The sequence below is a fragment of the Chelonoidis abingdonii genome, chromosome 10, assembly GCF_003597395.2.
Source record: "Chelonoidis abingdonii isolate Lonesome George chromosome 10, CheloAbing_2.0, whole genome shotgun sequence".
Taxonomy (NCBI): domain Eukaryota; kingdom Metazoa; phylum Chordata; order Testudines; family Testudinidae; genus Chelonoidis; species Chelonoidis abingdonii.
The window spans coordinates 1,229,504-1,252,129 of NC_133778.1; the positions used below are offsets into that span (position 1 = coordinate 1,229,504).

At 46.9% G+C, this 22,626-nt stretch overlaps 1 protein-coding gene across 1 annotated transcript in view; it reads left to right on the plus strand.

Annotated features, from left to right (window-relative positions):
- The window catches only part of TWIST2 (twist family bHLH transcription factor 2), a 71,025-nt gene extending 49,532 nt beyond the window's left edge, over nucleotides 1–21,493 (plus strand). Inside the window, exon 2 of the mRNA XM_032771217.1 lies at nucleotides 20,836–21,493. The gene's annotated coding sequence lies outside the window, so the exon portion shown is untranslated. The remainder of the gene's footprint in view (nucleotides 1–20,835) is intronic.
- The last annotated feature ends 1,133 nt before the right edge of the window (nucleotides 21,494–22,626 follow it).

Sequence of the window (22,626 nt, forward strand, 5' to 3'; positions counted from 1 at the left end):
TCAGCTTTAACATAGGGAGACTTGTTCTTTTGGCTTCCATGCATTTTGCAATTTTTAGAGCCCTGATTATTCAGTCACTTAAACATGTGCTTGACTTTTGCACTGTCAGCAGACCATTGACTTGAGTGGGATTCCTGACATGCATGGAGTTGAACATGTGTGTAAGTATTTGCAGGAGGAGGGCCTAAAATGTGTATGTAAAGCCACAGCCTGGGATTTGTGGGAGAGGGGCTGTGAACCTTCAGACTGCAAAACAAAAACTACTCTATGTGCAGAGATGATAAAGAATCTCATTTGATTGGGCAGCATTTGGAAATTCATGCAGGTGTATGGGAAAACCTATGAATGCCCTAAAGCCTAGCTCATGTTCTTTGCTGTCATGGTGTAACACCATGATTCCCGTATCTCATAGCAGTAGCAACTCTTTAACCCCAAACCCTGGTTGTCAGCAGGCTGGATCAAACGGGCGACCTTGGGAGTTTAATGCATGGTCCTCTAACAGCCAACTTGTGCTTAGCTAAGGCTGTAGAGCAGACTGATTTTTTCTCTCTTTCTAAGTGGTCTCAGTACCACTAGATGGGACACATCACACCCAGGAGGTTTGTGGGTTACGACACCTCCAACTATGATGATGGCAGCTCCCTGCTCTGAATTACAAGCTTGTACTGTTACAGAGTGTCATGGGAAATTCCTCACCCATCTCCCACAAAAAAATAACAGGGTTGGATCCCATAAAGCATAGGTGCCAACTTCCCCTCTGCCCAGTGGGTGCTCAACCCCTCCCTGCCCCTGCCCCGCCTCTTCTCACCTCTTCCTGCCACTGCACCGCCCTCGCCCCACCCCCATTCCACCACCTTCCCCTAAGTCCCCACCTCTTTCCCACCTCACCTCTTCTCCACCTCCTCCCCTGAGCATGCGGCATCTCCACTCCTCCCCCTTCCTCTCTCCCTCCCTCCCAGAAGTCCTAAATGCTGCCAAACAGCTGTTGAGGGGGGAAGGAAGTGCTGGGAGGGAGGGGGAGTAGCGGGGATGCAGTGCACTCGAGAGGCAGAGAAGAGGTGGGGCAGGGGTGGTGGGAGCTTGGCTGTTGGTGGGTGCAGAGCTCCTGCTAATTTTTCCCCGTGGGTGCTCCAGCCCCGGAACACTCACAGAATCGGCACCTATTCCAGAAAGTCTTCCATTACCTTCAGTGAAAGCTGGAGGTTTCACTTGTATCATTAAGGTGTAATCCACCAATGAGTGTTTGCTACCCTCTATGCCCAATCTGCAGTTGTGAGTGTGTTACTGTGCTTTAACTCAAGCAGTAGAAGCTTGTGCTTTGTCAGCTCTGATGGTTGCTGGTGTGTCAGCCAAGATAGGGGCCATCACAAAGACACATCCTTTGATAAGGGGTGGTGTGAACTTGCCTGACCCCATGGTACTTTAGGCAGCCTTAAGCAGGGCTTCACCTCCTGTCCTTTCAGGATTTGTTAAGGCCAACCTGCCTACCACTCTAACAGCAAAACCATGCCAGGAATGCAGCCACTGCTAAGTTGTGCTTTGCTGCCACAGACTGAGGCATGCCATCCATATGTGTACATCGAATACTTAGGATTCACGGGCCTTGATTCCTACGAACACTAAGATCCCATTTACTCTGCCCCATGAAGGAACCTTAAAGTGAGTCTCCATGTCGTGTGTGCGCACTTTCCACTGCAAGAGGGGCGTGAAAGGGGCCTGGCTGCAAAAGTAAACCAGACCAACCAAATCAAAGAGGGAAAAAAGATAAAGGAATGGGGAAAGGCAGAAAAAGAAGGGCAAGTGAGACTGACCCTGGGTGGGGAGGGGGGTGGAAATGCTCATTGCTAGAAGACCCAGCAGAAACAAAATTGGCTCAAGGTGTCCTTTCTGGCTGGGGTTGTGTTTCCCATAGGAAGTACTGCCACAAGGCTGAGGAGGAATCAAGATTTTTCCATGGGCAAAGGAGTTGGGGTTTTTAAAAGGGCCATTTGTTATTGCTGTTTTTCCAGGGCAGTTAGGCCTGGGTGAGCCCACATCCTGCCCCAGTGGGCAGTGTTTAACTTAAATCAGCTTTTCTTGACAGTGAACAGCAGCGGAAGCAGGTATGGGGCAGGTGCGAGGACCATGGGGTTTACATCTAGTGAATGGGGAGTAGACTGTTCTTGCTGTAAGCTGCCTCTGCGTCGTACATTATCCAGTGCCATTAACGGGAGTGTGGCCTGCAGGAGAACTTGATGACATACACTGAGGAGATTTTCCATTACTCCTGAATGGGGGCAGATAAATCCTCCAAGATCTGAAATGCCTGAGGTAAATTAAGATTACAGGATTAATTCTTGTCTGCAAAAAATGTTTGGAGAAGACCAAGGGAGCAGGGGAGAGTTTGGTGATAGTGCAAAAGGATCGCTGTTCGGGAATCAGAGGCTGGAAGGGATATGTTGTTTAATGGTTTCCTAGCTGTAAGAGGCACATAATTGTGGCTTGCTTTTTTTCATCTGCAAGACTTCAGTAGTGGATGGTCGATAAGAGTTCATACCAATGGAAGCAGAAAAACATGAGCAAGGGGTATCTGTTTTCAGTCTATCCTCACTCATGGCATTGGATCTGATTTGGTCTCTTTTTTTTCCTCATTTTTATGATTATCTGAATTCCTTTCTCCACTTGCGTCCTCACGCCTGAACCTCGCAGGCAATCTCGGGGCATTTATACAAGTGTAGAGAAAGCAGCTCTGCTTTCGGAGCTGCTGCTCAGCTACTTTCTATCCAGCTAGGACCACATTTTTAAATAAGCAGGTGCCCAAAATGTGCCTGCAACATAATGTGCATGTGGGCAAATGGGTAAGGGGAAATGGGCATGAAAATTGGATAATTGTGTACACACACACACTGCCTCCCTGTATATACTGTAACCTAGTGGAAAGAGCACTGGGCCATCATTCAGTAGACCTGGGGGTCTATGCCCATCTCTGCTACTGGTTTGCTGGGTGGCCATGGGCAAGTCACTTCATCTCACAATGCCTCAGTTTCGCCCTCTGTAAAATGGAAATAATGATACTGACCTCCTTTGTAAAGTGCTTTGAGATCTACTGATGAAAATGCTGTATAGAAGCTAGGTATTATGTGTAATTACCTCTTCTTAGTAATCCGGAAGACCTGGATTCTGTTCCTGGCTCCCCCATGTGATCCCTATGTGTCTCAGTTGCCCCTTCCACCTTTGTCTGTTCAGACCTTAAGCTTTTTGGGGTAGGGACCATCTTTCACTATATGTCTGCACAGTGCCTGGAGTGGTGGGGCCATTGGGTATAACTGTGATGTGAATAACAAGAGTCAGGTTGCCTGTACATAAAATTATCGGTTTGCCTGCAAAATATACATGTGCAAGGACACAAGTGAGACAGCCATTTTTTGCTCCTCATCATTTTCTCATTCCCCCTTCAGCTGTGTGTAACCTAGAGTGCATAGTCATTCCCTTTCTGAAATGCTCCAGGTGTTAAATGCATATGGCTACCCTAAATTGTTCCTCATTAGTTTTCTCCTACTGTAACACGCTGCCATTTCTGTGTTCATCACATACCAGTGTGATATTGCCCTCTAGTGGCTGCCCACAGTGGGGTTAAAGAGTTGCTACTGCTATGAGATACGGGAATTTTCCGCAGGGACCAGTGGTGTGGGAGCAGAAGGACAAATGGTTCTAGATCTCAGATGCACATGTGATTTATACAGTAAGTGTGTCTGTTGTCTGCACATGTGGATTTGTTTTATACTACCTACCTTGACTCTTTCATGAGAATAAAGAAACTCTGCTCTTCGAGGCTAACCTGAACACAACCCCGGCATGATTGTTTAAATGAACTCTGAAAGCATGAGGCAGGCAGCCATCAAATGCTGAGACATCAAGCAGACTGTGGTCTGTGTAGATAGTGTTGTGTACATATCCCAGCGCACACACAATGTTTGTGTATCAGGAGCTATGCAAACATTATAGATAGAGGTAGGTGGGAAATGCTTTTTCCATCCTGCAAGGAAACTTTGAATGTGCCCAGAACCCAGCAAGTAGCATGAGATTCCAGTCCAGATCTGTTTGCCTCAACGCCACCAGAACATCACTCACATACCCTTTGGGAAGGCTAAAGGAAGGAGCCCTCTGCAGCAGATTTAAGTCTGGATTCAGCAAGGCACCTAAGTGCCTGCCTAACTTTACACACATCAGTGGGACTATGCACATAGTGAACGTTAGGTATGTGACCTGAGATCTTAAAAAGCTCCACCGAGGAGATTCTCTTCTCTGAAAACATGAGGTGCTCTGCAGTTGAGGAAGACAGGACGGGCATCCGCAGTTGTGGGGCTCTTAGGGAATGCAGCTGGAAATGAGCCTTAAAGCCTCGGTAGAGAGACTCACGCTAGCCTGCAAACAATAGCATGCCATCTTGAGCCCTCCTAGTAGTGGCCAGGATGGGAGACTTGCTTCCAGCTGCAGAGTAGACATACACTTCATTAGAACAGGGCTTTCTCCTGTAAACTTCCTCCTTCATCTCTTCCCAGCTGTACGCACTTTTCCTAATCCCATGTTACAGAAATTAGTACACGCCTGCAATGCATCCCCAGCCAGCCTCACCCAGCATGTCCTAAAAGGCATAGGAGTGAGTCCCACTCTGGGTCATTTTAGCAACTGCCCACAGAAACTCTTCCTCAGCTCCCGATTCACCTTACAAGGCATCTAGAAACCTATTCCCCTAGCCTCCGATGGCCCTTCTTAAGTCACAGCAGCAGTGTTTGACTGGCTATGACAGTGCCAGCTCAGATACAGCACGAGCCAAAACAGTGCCACATGCTGCCTTCCTTGGGTGCACGCTTCAAAGTCTTAATAAAAAATTGCTACTGGTCCTGCTCAGAAGCAGCACTTTGGAAGGTTCATAAGTAGGTCAAAACAAAATCAATTTCCTCCTGTCAGGTCAGACTCTGCGCCTCAGTGCGCGCTATTTCCTTATCCGATTACAGCTTTCAGTTCTCAGCCATGGCAGCCCTAAGGATGTTCAAAACATGGTTGGAAGGAACGTTTGAGGCTAAAGTGTGCTTTCCACTCCCCTCGTGCTCAAAAACAGCTGGACCGTTTTTGCTCAGACTTTAAAAACAAAAACAAATCACCTTCAGGCATGGAAAATTCCAGCCCAAAGATAGCATGTCTCACCAAGCGATGATAAGCAGATGAAAGCACGGAGTTAGGATGGAAACTGTTGTGCAACCCTGCAGCTGCAATTGTTACAGCTCTGTACAACATGTCTAGCTAAAGCAACCATCGCCACAGCAGCTGGGTTTGCTGCCCACCATCGTGGCCACCCACCAAGGACTGAACCAGGGATTTCCAGAGGTACAAGCATGTGCAGCTACAACTAAAAAGAGCTGTGGGACAAATAACCTCTGGGTTAGCCATAGAAAGCTCATCCAGGGTATCTGAGTCACCCAATCACTTGAATCGCCCTCACCCCCACCTACACACTTACATGCTGTCCACCAGCAGAGGAGGAACTGGAGACCTCCAGAGATCACAGAATCATAGAAGATTAGGGTTGGAAGAGACCTCAGGAAGTCATCTAGTCCAACCCCCTGCTCAAAGCAGGACCAACACCAACTAAATCATCCCAGCCAGAGCTTTGTCAAGCCGGCCTTAAAAACCTCTTAGGATGGAGATTCCACCACCTCCCTAGGTAACCCATTCCAGTCCTTCACCACCCTTCTACTGAAATAGTGTTTCCTAATATTCAACCTAGACCCCCCACATTGCAACTTGAGACCATTGCTTCTTGTTCTGTCATCTGCCACCACTGAGAACAGCCGAGCTCCAACCTCTTTGGAACCTCCCTTCAGGTAGTTGAAGGCTGCTATCAAATCCCCCCTCATTCTTCTCTTCTGCAAACTAAATAACTCCAGTTCCCTCAGACTCTGCTCCTAAGTCATGTGCCCCAGTCCCCTAATCATTTTTGTTGCCCTCCACTGGATTCTCCAATTTGTCCACATCCTTTCTGTATTGAGGAACACAAAATTGGACACAGTACTCCAGATGTGGCCTCACCAGTGCTGAATAGAGGGGAATAATCACTTCTCTCGACCTGCTGGCAATGCTCCTACTAATACAGTCCAATATGCCATTTGCCTTCTTGGCAACAAGGGCACACTGCTGGCTCATATCCAGCTTCTCGTCCACTGTAATCCCCAAGTCCTTTTCTGCAGAACTGCTGCTTAGCCAGTCAGTCCCCAGTCTGTAGCAGGGCATGGGATTCTTCCTTCCTAAGTGCAGGACTCTGCACTTGTCCTAGTTGAGCCTCATCAGATTTCTTTTGGCCCAATCCTCCAATTTGTCAAGCTACAGCTGCTACAGCTTGAGCTGAACAGTTCCAGTCCAGAGGTGATGGCTGTATATCCCCTGTGGATCGGACACATGTAACGCACACGGGTTATACAGGCACAGGTGACAGAGACCAGTAAACAAAAGCTGAGTTATTTCCATGTAGATCTGAAGGGAGGATTTTGCCCTCACCCCTTATCTCCATTCTGACTGAGTCTGGGCAGCCAGGCCACAGAGACATGATTGCCCCAGCCTCCAGACAGCCATGCAGTCCAGGCGTGGGGAGGAGTGTGGGGCTGCATGTCCAGTATCTATGCAGGCAGCAGGAGGCAGCAGACAGAGTCTCCACTGGCTGACTGTGAGGTGTGCAGTATGCTAGCTTGGGGTCTGGGCCAATGCAGCACAGAACAGCAGCCATGGGTGCCCTGTGAGGCTGGGGAGCATCCCCCAGTCACGCATCATCTCAGGCTGGTCCCGAGCAGGTTGAATATTAGTTCTGTAATGGTCTGTGGTTAGTGCTGTGGGACTTTGCTCTTATATTCCTAATGGTTCCTGGACCTCATTCTCTCTTGTGCCCTAAGCTGCCCCTCTTCTCCAGCAGCAATGCTCTTCTCCACCCTATTGCAAGATGGGGAGAGCCGCTGGTGCTTCTCACGCCCCCACAATGTGCTCTGTGGGAGACAACAGCACGTGGGAGCAGGAATAGATTAAGGGATAGGCTCTATTGGCCTGTGCCTAGGGCCCAAGACTTCCAGCATCACACATCTAGATGGGGAGTCCCAGCTTTTTAAAAATAGTAATGGCCAAATCTTCAAAGGTATTTAGGTTCCTAATTCCAATGGAAACACTGGATTAGACCCATGGTCCAGCTAGCCCAGTATCCTGTCTCCAGCAGTGGCCAGTGCTACAGGGGGAGTGTACAAAACACAGCTATTTTGGAAAGAGCCACCCCTGTCTTGCCCTCCTTGTTTGTGGCAGTCAGAGGTTTAGGGACATGCAGTTGCATCCCTGACCACCTTGGCTAATAGCCACTGATGGACCTATCCTCCATGAACTTACATAGTTCTTTTAAACCCAGTTATACTTTTGGCCTTCACAACATATCATGACAATAAATTCCACAGGTTAATTGTACATTGTGTGAAAAAAAGTATTTCCTCTTGTTTGTATTAAACCTGCTGCCTGTTCATTTCATTGTAGTATTGTAGAAAAGAGTATATAACTCTTCTCTATTCACAGCTAGGCACCTAAATACCTTTGAGAATCTGGGCCAAAGTCTCTAGGTCTCATAGTTAAAGCCCGAAAATGTTACCTGCTGGTGCTGTGCTGTCTGCCTGAGTCTGCCGAGAGCCTGAGACACAACTGAACTTCCTCATTCATTTCACTAAGATGCTACTTCCAGGACCCACTGCACTGGAGTGTGTCTAGCAGAGAAGAGTGCAGCAGGCGTGACTCATTCAAGCAATCACACCACAGCAGTGAAGCAAGTACCGCGGCTCCTGAGTGGAAGTGGCCCTGAGGCTTTTCCTGGGGGGCGAAATGGACCTCATGCTACTGCCTTGCCTCTCTGATAGGGGGAGAGCTCTCAGCAGATCTCACACTAGGGACATAGCCTGCGGGTAGGGCCTTGGGAAATCCTGTTTCTGTAGCACCTGGTACGATGGGACCCTCTACAGATTATGATGCTAATCTGAACACCTTGGTGTCTTGGGTTTCTCCTGCTTTTCTCCCTTTGGGATTTTTGTTTCCCTTTTATTTATGGATTTTCAGGGTGGACTGGGGAGATTTGATTCTGATCTTTTGATTTGATTCTGTGGCTCTCTCTTTTCCCCCTTGCCCTTTATTTTTTTAATATTAATTTCTTCCATATGTGTTTTGTTTCGGGGGAGGAAGACGGTTTTAGGGCAAATGGAAAACATTCATATGAATAGTATTGGTTGTTGGGTTTTTTTGGTGGTGCTTTTGTGTGATGCCAAATCCTATCTAATCAGCAGGCAATGCTGTCACTCGAAAGTTAGACGAGCGGCTGAAAATACAGCTCACAGTTCCAAGCCCCAGAGTTAGTAAAAATTAGCTTTGAAGTAAAGATATCATTAAAATGAATAGCATCAGGAGACTTCGAGAGCAGAGGCAGTCTGAGAAGGGAAACATACAAAGGAGAGAAAAACAAACAGCAGCTTAGATTCTGCAGGATGCAGCAACACCTTGAGGAACCATAGACTTTCTGCACCTGTGGATTTCTGTGACAGACAGCAGCAGATGAAGTTTGGTTCGAAATACACTCTGCGACTGTGTAATGGGAACTCTGTTATTGTTTTAAGTCAAATGCAGTCTGAAAATGAAGGATGTTTGGTCAGAAACCACATCTCTTCGGAATAGCCTTAAAGGTAAATGCTCTGATTTCCATTGCTCCCAGTCACCGGGCTGCCACTGGACAGAATGGGAACTCCTCTCTGGCTTCTCTCACCAATGGTGAAGCATAGGGATTTTCTGCCTTTGGCCTGCATAGTATTTTACTTCCCCAAGATTACGGGCGGGGGGGGGGGAAACAGGCTATAAACTTCTCAGTGGCTGCAAAAATCAATAACATCTGCTGCAGTTGTGAGCAGCTGGTTCGGAGAAATACACAGCAAAGGTGCCTCAGTTTGTTGTCCATTGCTACTCCTCTCCCAGGGGCTGTCACTTGGGCAGCATGAGACCTGAGAGCCACTCCCACTAGGAAAACAAAAGCTATAGTGCTGACTGAGGAAGAGGGAGAAGGCTAGCTCACAACCACAGACCCACAGGTGCTGTCTCTTTGCAGGATCAGGGCCGTAGGGAGGCTATATGCAAGTCAAAAGCTAGAGTGTTCCCTGCACTGCACAATGCCACACAGGTGTAAGTAAGGGGGAATGAGTTTCCCTGGGGACTACCCAGAGCTCAGATCCAGGAACACGGGGTAAGTGGGAACTGCATATCTGCTATCTTCTCAAACTGGTAGAAGGGGAACAAGGGCATCCCGTGGCTCAGGGTGTTCTGAGGCCTCCTTCCACAGGGGAGATGAGTCTATTACAGCACACAGGTCCAGAACCTGCTTGTTTAGCTCAGGCTACACAGGGGGCAGGGGGTGGGGTTGTCAGGTCTGGGAAAGGATCTGTGATGCTGAGAGCACTTCCCCCTACCTGAAGAAGAACTCAGCATGGCTCAAAAACTTGTGTCTCGCACCAACAGAAGTTGATCCAGTACAAGACATTACCTCACCCACCTTGTCTCTCTAATATTCCAGGACTGACATGGCTACAACAATACTGCACACAATACTTTACTGCTGATAGAGACTAATAAATTACCACTCCTTCTGCCTGGAGCAAGAAGATACAATTCTCTCCTGGCAAAGCATTGCACTATGCTCAGGACTCTGCCACAAATCTAGTCCCATGCAACGAAGTTACATCTCAGTGTAACCCTCCTGCCCATCAGATTTGGCAGCAACAAGGCCCGGGTTCAGTATCTAGGGGTTCCATTATAATGCAAGCAGCAGAGAATCCTGTGGCACCTTATAGACTAACAGAGGTTTTGGAGCGTGAGCTTTCGTGGGTGAATACCCACTTCGTCAGACGCAGGACTGCGTCTGACGAAGTGGGTATTCACCCACGAAAGCTCACGCTCCAAAACCTCTGTTAGTCTATAAGGTGCCACAGGATTCTCTGCTGCTTTCACAGATCCAGACTAACACGGCTACCCCTCTGATACATTATAATGCAAAAGCATCTCGAGTCCCCACCCAGTGACCTGGGACAATTGCATACCCCCGGGCACCTCTATGAGTCCATACTTCCCCTCTCTCAAGCACAGGGTCTGAGTGTAGCAAAAGCTTTTTAATAAAGGAGGGAAACATCACAAACAGGATTCATAAAAATCATGAGCAAAAGACCCACCCCCAAGTAAGTTTGTCAGTGTCCTTTTCCCCTAAGGGTCTTAAGTCCAGCAACCCCACAGTGCACCACCCATCCAAAGCAAGTCTGATGCTTAAACCCAGGTATCAGTGATTGCAGCTCTGCAACATGTAACAAGACTCCAAATGGAGTAAAAAAGAAATCTGTTATTGCACACTGGAGAGAGGCAGGGTAAAAGTGAGGGTTCAGACCCACACTACTAGGCAAAAATACCTATCCCCCACCTCCCTCAATCCACTGGTGTTTGGAACCCATGTCCCTTGCCTAGTGAGTGCTACTAGGTGAGGGCGAGTCCCTCTGTCATAAAATGTCAAGTACAGTTCTTCTGTCCTTGATTCGCATAACTAGGATAACAACCCTTTATTACTCCTGCCCCAATAATAAAGAGACTAGGGATCTCACAGCAGCCAAAGTGACCATTTGGGCAAGCAGTCCATCATGCTAGGCCGGGTGGGTGTGCCCATGCAAACGAGATCAGCCCCTGAAGTCCTTTTCTCCACAGCTCACCACCAGATATCAGGGGAGAGCTCATTCTGACTCTGCTTACATCAGTAAAGGTCTGACCCTGCCGCACTGATTTTCTGAGAAGTGTGCTGCTTGCCAGGAGCTAGGACTCATGATGTGACAGAGAGACTGCCGAGACTCATCAAGCCCTTGGATCGCTACCCCTTCCTGCTTCTCCATGTGGGCACCAATGATACTGCCAAGAATGACCTTGAGCAGTTCACTGCAGACTATGTGGCTCTGGGAGTTTAAGGCACAAGTGGTGTTCTTGTCCATCCTCCCTGTGGAAGAAAAAGGCCCGGGTAGAGACCATCGAATTGTGGAAGTCAACGAATGGCTATGCAGGTGGTGTCAGAGAGAAGGCTTTGGATTCTTCGACCATGGGATGGTGTTCCAAGAAGGAGGAGTGCTAGGCAGAGACGGGCTCCACCTAACAAAGAGAGGGAAAAGCATCGTCGCAAGCAGGCTGGCTAATCTAGTGAAGAGGGCTTTAAACTAGGTTCACCGGGGGAAGGAGGTGGTGCTGATCATTGTTTCTGGAAGCATCGCCAACCCATCCGATAAAATGACATTTTAGTCCAGGATATAAGAGAAGATACAGGCTCCTGAGAGTAGGGCTATTTTGTTACTTTTATGTCTCAAATAAATAACTAACACCGGAGGCATGGGAAAATGCACTCTCTTCTGAATGACACACTGGTTTTGCCCTATTCCTTTGAAATTAGACCCCCCGGAAGGTTTCAAGGCAAGCATTAATAGATAGCTAATGCTGACCAGGTGCTCCTTGTGGAAAACATTTCCTCCCCAACAACAAACAAGGGGCTGTCGGAGGGATGAGGGGTGGAAATCACATTTTTTTAAACATTTTCCTGTTGAAATGCTAGCGAAAAGGCAAATCAGATTCCATGGGGGGAGCAGGTATCATTTCAATTTAAAAAGCAAGTTCAAGATGGAAGTTGCCACAGTTCTATCAGTAGCAACTTTGTAATTTTACTCAGAGGGCTGAATTCCCTCGTTGTATGTACGTTTCCACCCTGGCTCAGATTCCCAAGGACCCCTGGAGCTATATAAGTAAAGGACGGGTTCATGAATATAAAGGCACTGGAATGGGATTCGAAAGCCACGTATTCAATTCCTGGTTCCCTCACAGACTTTTTGTGGGACCTTGGGCCAGTCATTTGATCTACCCTATACTTCCATCCCCCCATCTGTAAATGGGGGGCAATATTCACTACCTCACTGAGGTAAAAATGACGTCCAGTGGGAGTTGCTCAGACACCACAGTGAGGAAGGCTAGCTGGAACCAGAGTGCAAGCTAGTAGTTCCGCACAGCTGTCTGCTTGACAGCCATAGTCCACACCCTGGTGCAAGGGTACAGCTCCACTTCCTCAGTTAAGCTGCTCTTACTTATGCCCGTGGTGAATCCTGTCCTTATGGCAAGGCCCATGTTTGTTTGTGTCCAGCACTGCCTGGCTTTGCTTTGAAGTCCTCTCACCCATACCACGTAATCTGTAGTGTCACAGGCCCAGAGTCTCAAAGATATTTAGGTGCCTAACTCCCATGGGGGTGGGGCCCCAGGGAATCCTGTTTGCACAGCACTTTAAGGAGGATTTGGGCCACAGTCACTCTATTAGTATCCATGGGCCAGAAGACTGTGTGGTCAAGTTCCCCACTGGCACACTCCATAAGGCAGCCACTCCAATGCAGAGCTGAGGGAGATGCAATCTCTCAGAGGTGCTGTTCACCTGACCCCAGGTGAAAGTCTGGGTCTCACAGCAAGTATTGAAAAGAGCAGGGGCTAGTCCTGTGATCCAGACAAAGATGGTTCTGATCATAGCCTGTGCGTGACCCATGGCTAAGTGCATAGCAGCTGCCCCATCTGCCCACACAGTCACTGAGTTATCCATCCAGTTTCTCTCTCATCCCTTTCCAAACTCCGTGCCCTGTGAAACCAAATCTTATACCTAGGGCCCAGCTTAGCTGCTGCTTGCCAGGTAGGCCAGTCTCCCTGCACTCAGTCTTGCACATTGTAAGGCAAGATGGGACCACCATGATCATCTAGTTTGATCTCCTGCAGATTGCAGGCCACAGCACCTCACCCAACCACTCCTGTGATAGGCCCCTCACCTCAGGCTGAGTTTACTGGAGTCCTCAAATCATAGTTTAAAGTTCCACCATTTATTCTAGTTAAAACCAACAAGGAACCCATGCCCCATGCTGAAGAGGAAGGCAAAAATCCACAGCATTTCTGCCAATCTGTTCTGGGGGCGGGGAGAATTCCTTCCCAAACCCAAATATGGCGATCAGTTATAGCCTGAGCCTGTGGATGAGACCCACCAGCCAGAAACCTGGAAAGAATTCTCTGCAGTAACTCAGAGCCCTCCCCATCTAGTGTCCCATCACCAGCCAATGGTGATATTTGCTAACAACAGTTGCAGATGGGCCACATGCTATTGTAGGCAATCTTATCACACCATCTCCTCCATAAACTTATCAAGCTCAGTCTTAAAGCCAGTTAGGGGGGAGGGGGGGGTTTGCATCCACACCTCCCCTTGGAAGTTTGTTCCAGAACTTCACTCCTCTGATGGCTAGAAACCTTCATCTAATTTCAAACCTAAACTTGTTGATGGCCAGTGTATATCCATTTGTTCTTGTATCCATACTGGCTCTTAACTTAAATAACTCCCCTCCCTCCCTGGTATTTATCCCTCTGATGTATTTATGGAGAGCAATCACATCTCCCCTCAGCCTCCTTTTAGTTAGGCTAAAAAAGCCAAGCTCTTTGAGTCTCCTCTCATAAGGTAGGTTCTCCATTCCTCGGATCATCCCAGTAGCCCTTCTCTGCACCATTTCCAACTGGAAGTCATAGTGTCAAAGGAAAGATCTTGTAAATTAAAAAGTCGATACCAGGGTTATGGCAGGGATGGTACCCCAGTACTCAGTTTCAAACAAAGCTGGGCCTGGGGGTTTCTGCTTTTTTAAATACTATATAGTTGTATCATCCAGTCTGATGCATGGTGGTAATCCCTAGCTCTTAAAGAGCATTTTTCCTCCATAGCTCTCTCAAAGTGTTTTACAAAGGAGGTCAGCATCATGATCCCCATTTTACAGATGAGGAGACTGAGGCACAGGGAGGGGAAGTGACTTGTCCCAGGTGGCACAGCAGGCCAGTGGCCCAGCCTGGAATTAAACTCATGTATCCTAAGTCCCAGTCTCCTGCTCTATCCCCTTGATCCTAACCCCTTCTCCTCAACCTCCTTGCCACACTTCTGTTCTCCCAATGCACTCCAGCCACTGCCTGAAGGGGGAGACCTGTTACAGTAGCCCTGTGCATACTCTCCTCCATCATTGTTGAGGGAAGAGAACAGTGGGTCCAACACCCCATTCCCAGTCTGTGAAGGGCCAGCAAGTGAGGCACAATGCCCCCCAAAATCCACCTTCAAGGTAGCTTGTGACATGCCCATTTCCCCCACCAGCCCTTGTGCCTCAGTTTCCCCATATGGGAGACAGGTCTAATGCTCACCTACCTGAGAGGTGTATTGTGAGGCTTATTTCATTAATGTTCAATAAAAGTGCTATGAGATCTACCGATGCAAAGTGCTGTAATTCTGGACAGCCAGCTGAGATCCCAGGACTTCCGAGGTTTCAGGTCACTTCCATTTCCAAGGTTTATCCAGACCTCTAAGGCCACATTCTGTGCTACACCATGCAGGAGGCACAGCACAGGCACCCAGAGACAGTGGTGGCTCTACACCCACCTAATGCTGGGCTTGCTGGGGACTTAAATCCCTGGTGTAATTTACAGCAGCCCCATGGCCTCTATTTTGCTAAATTCAACTGCCCAAACTAGCTGGAATAGAGAGCGTTCTAGCCACATCTCCAGCTACTCCTACACCAGATGCTGTGCAGGAAAGCAGAGTACAGCTGCCTATACCTCCCCAATATCAGCCTGAATCACTTTCATCTCTACACCCAGTATATGGCTGATCTTGGGCTCCCTGCCATCTTCCCCTCCCCATGCCTCAGTTTCCCCATGAATAAAATGAGGTTAATGATACAGACCTCCTTTGTAAAGCCCCTTGAGACCTACTGATGCTAAGTGCTGCATAAAAGGTAGGAGTAGTACCATAGAATTTTCCCTGGACACATGACACAGGGATTTAAGGAAGTGCAGTGTTTAACATTTGCTCCACCCTAAGCAAGGCACTATCCTGTGGTGTCTTTCTCCTTCCTCTGCTTCGTTATTCCCCCCACACACACACACACCCAAACAACAGGGCTGTAGCAGCACAAGTGCAAAGGAAAGCCTTGTCTGTCATCCGCCAACACACACCCCCACACATGCAAGCCACTTCTGTCACTGCACGCCCAACATGTAAGCTTTTCTAAGTGGCCCTGGGCAGTCAGTCAAGTCCTGAACTCTTCTGCAGAATGTGGGTGTAATTAGATAATTAATAACTTGTTTAAAACGCTAAATGGAAGCTTTCCTTAGAGAGAGGAAATAATTATATATCATTTTTGATATGTGAGCTGAGTCAGCCCTCAGAGGGGAGATACAGTGTCTTCCATGAAAAGCCAAAAAATTACGCTGGGCATCCCCTGGGTAGTCGTGGCTTACAGGGTTTGCCTCGTTAGTCTGAGCTGGCTGGCAAATGAACAGCGGCATGTTCATTATTCTTCCTGCACAGGAAGGCGTCTGCTGGCACAAAAGCCCCCTGTTGTCCTGAGGCGTGACCCAGTCGTGCTTAAGCAAGATGAGCTCAGTACCCCTTGGTGAGATTTAACCTGTGCGGCGCTTGAGCCTAAAGGGTGTTTCAGAGACATTGTGGGTTGGATGGAGCCGTGGAGCTAGGCTGAAGTGCTACAGCTGGATTGAAATGATGAGCTTATCTGTATGTTTTAAAAGGCCCTAGAGCCCTCGCTCTTTGGATTCTCCCAGGGACATCTAGCTGAAATTTGCTGACTGGCTGGAATGGCAAAGGTTAAACAACACAGCCAGTCCAGCACCTAATGGGAGATACTGATTGGCTTTGAAGAATGGTAGCCCTGCGGCTTCCCTTGGATCCAGGAAAGTGATGCACGGACCCGGACCTGGGATTGCACAGGCTGCATGATGAGGGTGTTGCGTCCATCTCTGGATTTAACCCTTTCACTTCCATCATACCATATGCCCTGGAAAGGTTATAGAACTACAGGCTAGATTTAAGATGTACAGCCTACTGTGGCATAAAAATCAGTGGACTTGATTTTTAAATGCATGGAAGCCTGAGGCGTGCACCGAGACTACTGCTCCCCAAGGGTGGGGAGTAAATGTGTGTATTTGCAACAGGGTCAGCTTCATCGTACAGGGAGAACAGGTAGTCACTGAAAGGAGGTGCTCGGCGTTGGCCTGCCTGCACTCCCATGGAAGTCAATGGCAGTTTTACATTATTTTGCTTTAAAATGTAACATAAAATAGGCAAACTCACCTGGGCAGAGCATCAGATCTTCACATGTTTGATTAACAGGTCCCGTGCAGGTTTCTGGTACTTTGAATTCTCCAGGCTGGTGAGGGAATGGGGACAGGGCAAATTCCATCTGTAATTTAACATTCCAAATATGCAACCATCTGCACAAGATAAAGTGAAGGCATTTTGCTTTTGTATAGTATTCCTTGACTAGCCTACATAGCAAAAAAAAAAAAAGAAAGAAAGAAAAAAAAAAAGATGTGCCAGGTACTCAGTGTGTAACACTGACACACAGACACCATTGGCTTGATTTCATAATGCAATACATAATGTGACACACACTTTAAACATGTAATTAAAATAGGTATTGAATTACATACAGTGGGTCACTGAGTCTCTTTCTCAGGCAAAACTATCCTGGATAGTTCTTTGTTTGGAAAAGGTTTCTAAGGAATTAAAGGGTTTGGGTTGAGTTAAAAGTGCTGGGAATAAATGCTACAAGGTGCACGTTGGTGTCACGGATGTTCAGGTAGCAGAAATCTTGCTTCTGGGCCAGAAGGCTGGGAGGGTTCGAGTTCTGCACCACAACTTGTCTTGAGGGCCCTACTCCCCTAGTCTCAGGGCCTTGTTGCCCATCTCAATTCTCATATGTCAGGGTACGCTCATCGCCCTGTGCACGCCCGAGGGATTGGTCATGGAGCCCAGATCCACTCACTCCATTGGGTTCCAATTCACAGCCCTGGAGCAGGTGGCTAAGGTCTGCGCCCAAGGTTTCTGTACGGCTGCTTCCCTGAATTGCTACCTCCCAGCCCCTTTCTCCCAACGGGCAAAGTACAGACATGAAAGAATATAAATCAAACCATCTGAGTCCCTTGTCTCAAGTGATCTGGCAGAGTCACAATAGGCAAAGGTCCCAGGTAGTGCTGCCTCTACGGAGCTAAAAGTGTAGATGGATTCACTTCCCCGGCCACCTACTACTGAGCTGGCCTGGTCTCCTTAGGAGCTCCTCCTCCAACCAGGGTGGGGTGCCTGGACCCAAAGTACCTCATTAACCCCTTCCTTTCCAGCACAGGGCTTGTACTCCCCATCACAGCAGCCTAGAGCAAGGTGTAAAGGTGAGGGTGCAAGAACATAGGACTTGCCAGACTGAACCATTCCTGAGGTCCATCTGTACAGTAGTCTCCAACACTGGCCAATGCCAGATGCTTCTTCACAATCAAGTGCTAACCTCCCATGATAGCATATATTAGCAGGAAGTGTCTTCCTAAATTTGGGTAGTTAAGCACAGATCATCCAAGGTATTTAGGCTCCTAACCTCCATTGATTTCAGTGGAAGTTAGAGCCTAAATAACTGTGGATCTGGGCATTAGTGTTTCTAAACCCATGGTTTATGACTTGAAGATGCCAACTAACAGAAGTTTCCAGATCACAGGCCCTGATTCTCATAAGGGGCTTCAATCACCCTGACGTCTGCTTGGAGAGTAATACAGCAACACACAGACAATCCAGGAAGTTTTTGGAGAGTGTTGGGGACAATTTCCTGGTGCAAGTGCTGGAGGAACCAACTAGGGGCCATGCTACTCTTAATCTGCTGCTCACAAACAGGGAAGAATTGGTAGGGGAAGTAGAAGTGGGTGGCAGCCTGAGCAGCAGTGACCATGAGATGGTCAAGTTCAGGATGCTGACAAAAGTAAGAAAGGAAAGCAGCAGAATATGGACCCTGGACTTCAGAAAAGCAGACTTTCACTCCCTCAGGGACCTGATGGACAGGATCCCCTGGGAGGCTAATATGAGGGGGAAAGGCGTCCAGGAGAGCTGGCTGTATTTTAAAGAAGTCTTACTGAGGGCTCAGGAACAAACCATCCCGATGTGCAAAAAGAATACCAAATATGGCAGGCAACCAGCTTGGCTTAACAGAGAAATCTTTGGTGAGCTTATACACAAAAAAGAAGGTCACAGGAAGTGGAAACTTGGGCAGATGACTAGGGAGGAGTATAAAAATATTGCTCAAGCATACAGGGGTGTAATCAGGAAGGCCAAAGCACAATTGGAGCTGTGGCTAGCAAGGGACACGAAAGGTAACAAGAAGGATTTCTACAGGTATGTTAGCAACAATGTGGTCAGGGAAAGTGTGGGACCATTACTGAATGGGGGACATAACCTAGTGACAGATGATGTGAAAAAAACTGAAGTACTCAATGCTTTTTTTGCCTCAGTCTTTGTAGACAAGGTCAGCTCCCACACTGCTGCACTGCGCAGCACAGTATGGGGAGGAGGAGAGTAGCCCTCAGTGGTGAAAGAACAGGTTAGGGACTATTGAGAAAAGCTGGACATGCACAAGTGCATGGGGCCAGATCTAATGCATCTGAGAGAGTTGGCTGATGTGATTGCAGAGCCATAGGCCATTATCTTTGAAAACTCATGGCGATTAGAGGAGGTCCTGGATGATGGAAAAAGCTAATGTAGTGCCTGTCTTTTAGAACAGGAAGAGAGAGAATCTGGGGAAGTACAACCTCATCTCAGGCCTTGGAAAAATCATGGAGCAGGTCCTCAAGGAATCCATTTACAAGCACTAGGCGGAGAAGAAGGTGATCAGGAACAGTCAACATGGATTCACCAAGGGCAAATCATACCTGACCAAACTGATTGCCTTCTGTGATGAGAAAACTGGCTCTGTGGATGAGGGGAAAGCAGTGGACGTGATATATCTTGACTTTAGCAAAGCTTTTAATACAGTCTCCCACAGTATTCTTGCCAACAAGTTAAAAAAGTATGGATTGGATGAATGGACTATAAGGTGGATAGGAAGCTGGCTAGATCGTCAGGCTCAATGGGTTGTGATCAGTGGCTTGATGTCTAGTTGGCAGCTGGTATCAAGCCCCAGGGGTCGGTCCCAGGACTTGATCCTGGGGCTGGTTTTGTTCAACATCTTCATTAATGATCTGGATGATGGGATGGATTGCACCCTCAGCAAGTTCACAGATGACACTAAGCTGGGGGAGAGGTAAATACACTGGTGGGTAGGAATAGGGCCTACAGTGACCTAGACAAATTGGAGGATTGGGCTAAAAGAAATCAGATAAGGTTCAATAAGGACAAGTGCAGAGTCCAGCACTTAGGACAGAAAAATCGCATGCACTACTACAGGCTGGGGACCGACTGGCTAAGTGGCATTTCTGCAGAAAAGAACCTAGGGGTTACAGTGGACGAGAAGCTGGATATGAGTCAACAATATGCCCTTGTTGACAAGAAGCCTAACGGGATATTGGGCTGCATTAGTAGGAGCATTGCCAGCAGATTGAGGGAAGTGATTATTCCCCTCTATTCAGCACTGGTGAGGCCACATCTGGAGTATTGCGTCCAGTTTTGGGCCCCCCACTACAGAAAGGAGGTGGACAAATTGGAGAGAATCCAGTGGACGGCAACAAAAATGATTAGGGGGCTGGGGCACATGACTTAGGAAGAGATGCTGAGGGAACTGGGGTTATTTAGTTTGCAGAAGAGAAGAGTGAGGGGGGGATTTGATAGCAACCTTCAACTACCTGAAGGGGGGTTCCAAAGACAATGAGATGGGCTGTTCTCAGTGGTGGCAGATGACAGAACAAGGAGAAATGGTCTCAAGTTGCAGTGGGGGAGGTCTAGGTTGGATATTAGGAAACGCTATTTCAGTAGAAGGGTGGTGAAGCACTGGAATGGTTTACCTAAGGAGGTATTGGAATCTCCATCCTTAGACATTTTTAAGGCCCGGCTTGATAAAGTCCTGGCTGGGATGATTTAGTTGGGGTTGGCACTGCTTTGAGCAAGGGGTTGGACCAGATGACCTCCTGAGGTCTCTTCTAGCCCTAATCTTCTATGAGTCTATGGCAAGTTTATATCCAGCATAAAATGCACCTAATTAGCACAACTGAGCATAGCATGATAGTATCATCATTCATGGAAACATCTAACCTTCTTTTTGACTCCTGCTAAACTCTTTGCCTTCAAAATCTCCTGTGACAGGGAGTTCCACTGGTTAGTCCTGCCAACATGTTTCCTTTCAGTAGTTTTAAGATGTATTGTCATTTCATGTCTCTAGATGGCACCGGGTGTTGTGTTATGAGAAAAGGTAAACAGGAGCATCTGTATGACATTCTCTACACCATTCATCACTCCATCTATTTCTACTACGTTAGCTCTTGTTTGTGTCCTCACTAAGCTAAATAATTCTGAACTAATCCTAAAGTTCCCCTCCCCGGATGTCAGGAAGTCTGTCTCATCTGGAAGCCTTTCCATGCCTCTATGGGTGCTTGTGTAGGTATGAATCTTGATTCATGAAAGCAGCTCTGTTCAGGATAGCACTGTAACACATGCTTAACTTTAAGCCTATGTAGAAATCAGCGGACTTGTTTTTAAAATGGATGGAGGCCTAAAAGACTGCTGGTGGGGTGGGGAATAAACATTGGATGTGCGTCATTTTAGGTTTAAGTATAAACCTGAACAAGAATAGATTTAGGCATATGTTGTGCTGAATCATTGCCTTGATTTGTAAGAGGAAAGGGCTTATCAGAGAACATGCACAGGAAGATGTCCAGTATGACATGTTTTTTTCCCCCTCTCTTTTATTCCAGACTGTCCAGTGTCTGAGACTGAAGAAGAATTGGATGTATCCAAGTTTGTAGCTTCTGAAACCTTAACAACCTCAAGTAAACTGGTCCAAAAGACCCCTCTAGACCTCCCTAACTCTGAACTCTTGCAGAGCACTTAGACTGAGTGGAGAAACAGCACCGAAGGGAATGGGCTGAAATTTTGCAACATTTCTCCCCAAGAGACTGACCCAAACGGAAAGAAAAGAAAGGAAAAGAAAACCACGTTGATTGTGTAGTGTCATTGGGTTTTTGTTTGTGGGTGTGTTTGGTTTTATTTTATTTTTTTCTGAACATCTTAATTCAGGAATACATTTATGAGAAATCTTTCGGGTTGGATTTTATCTCCCCTTTGCTGTATTCTTTTTTTTTTAAATGTATATTTTTAACTCAAAATGATTTCTTGTACAGTGACATCAAAACTGGACCAAGGCGCTCAGAAAAAAACCATCATGGACTCCCCAAATCCTGCATGATTTGTTTCAAGTAAAGTCTGGATTACAGATTCTGCTCTTCCAATTGCTCCATGATGTGCTACAGCTAAACCCTTTGTCAATGTTTCATTTTCTGTTCCAGTGTATATGTTGCTTATTTGTTTTATTTATTGAGATATTTTTAACAAGCTATGAGACTGCAATGTGGCTGTGTATACTGCTTCTCTTGCCACTAAAAATAAAGTTGTCCTGCAGCTACTGGAGGTATTTGATTTACTTTGTGATTTCACCATCCAACACTTAAGCAAAAAGGACAGGAAGTTATTTATTTGTTCCTTTCACCATGTCTCCATTTAAACAGACACACCAGTAACTAAAATCAGTTTCACAGGTTATAGGGCTTACTACAGCAGTAACAGGGTAAAATTCTACGGCTTGTGTTATGCAGGTCAGATTAGATTATCTAATGGTGCCTTCTGACCCTGGAATCAACTAAACCTCTATGTTTAATTGATTTCAACCTGGCTTATATTTGGTTACTAGCTGACTTAGGCTAAATGGATTTAAGCCAAATTTAAATCAGTTTTAGAGTGTCCTTCCAGGGGTTTGCACTAGTTTAATTGAACTGATTGTAAATCATACCTTTGGTGTAACTTTTATTAAAGTCAAATCTTAATTCAATAAAATGTAATGCCACTTAACCGTGTATCTATTTCTGAATTGCTCTCTCTAATAATGAGCACTTCTTTCATTATTATGTACTATCTATATGATGGTAGTACCTCGAGGATTCTGTCAGCTAAGGGCTGTAAATAGTGGGCGAAAGTCCCTACCCCAAAGAGCTTACAACAGAACACAGAGAGAAGTGAATTGCCCTGGGTCACAGAACATATTAGTAGATAAACTAGGTCTGTTAACTGCCAGAGCAGTGGATTATCTACCAAACCTCTGAAGTCTTCATTAACTGTGTGAGTTCGGGAAGGCTAAGGCAGTAGTGGTGTTTTGCCAATGAACGTTGTAATAATCTTTGTAGATAGCAGGATGCTGCCAAAGCTAAGCTGCTCAGAGGGAGGCTTGGTTCACCAAGTCTGTTACAAATTTTCCAATTCAGTATCAGCTCACAGTTGTTAGCGGCTTTTGCAAAAGCAATATTGTGACCCTAAATTACTGTACAGAGACCCAGGTCCAAGTTATGCAAAGACTGGGTAGTCCCATTAACTTTAATGGGATGTCTAGTATGACCCAGTGAAAGAAACAGGCAGTTTCAATAAATCCAAAGTACTCTTAGCCTCTGTTGTTAGATGGGATAACAGAATACAGATTACTACTATACGTTAGGGCT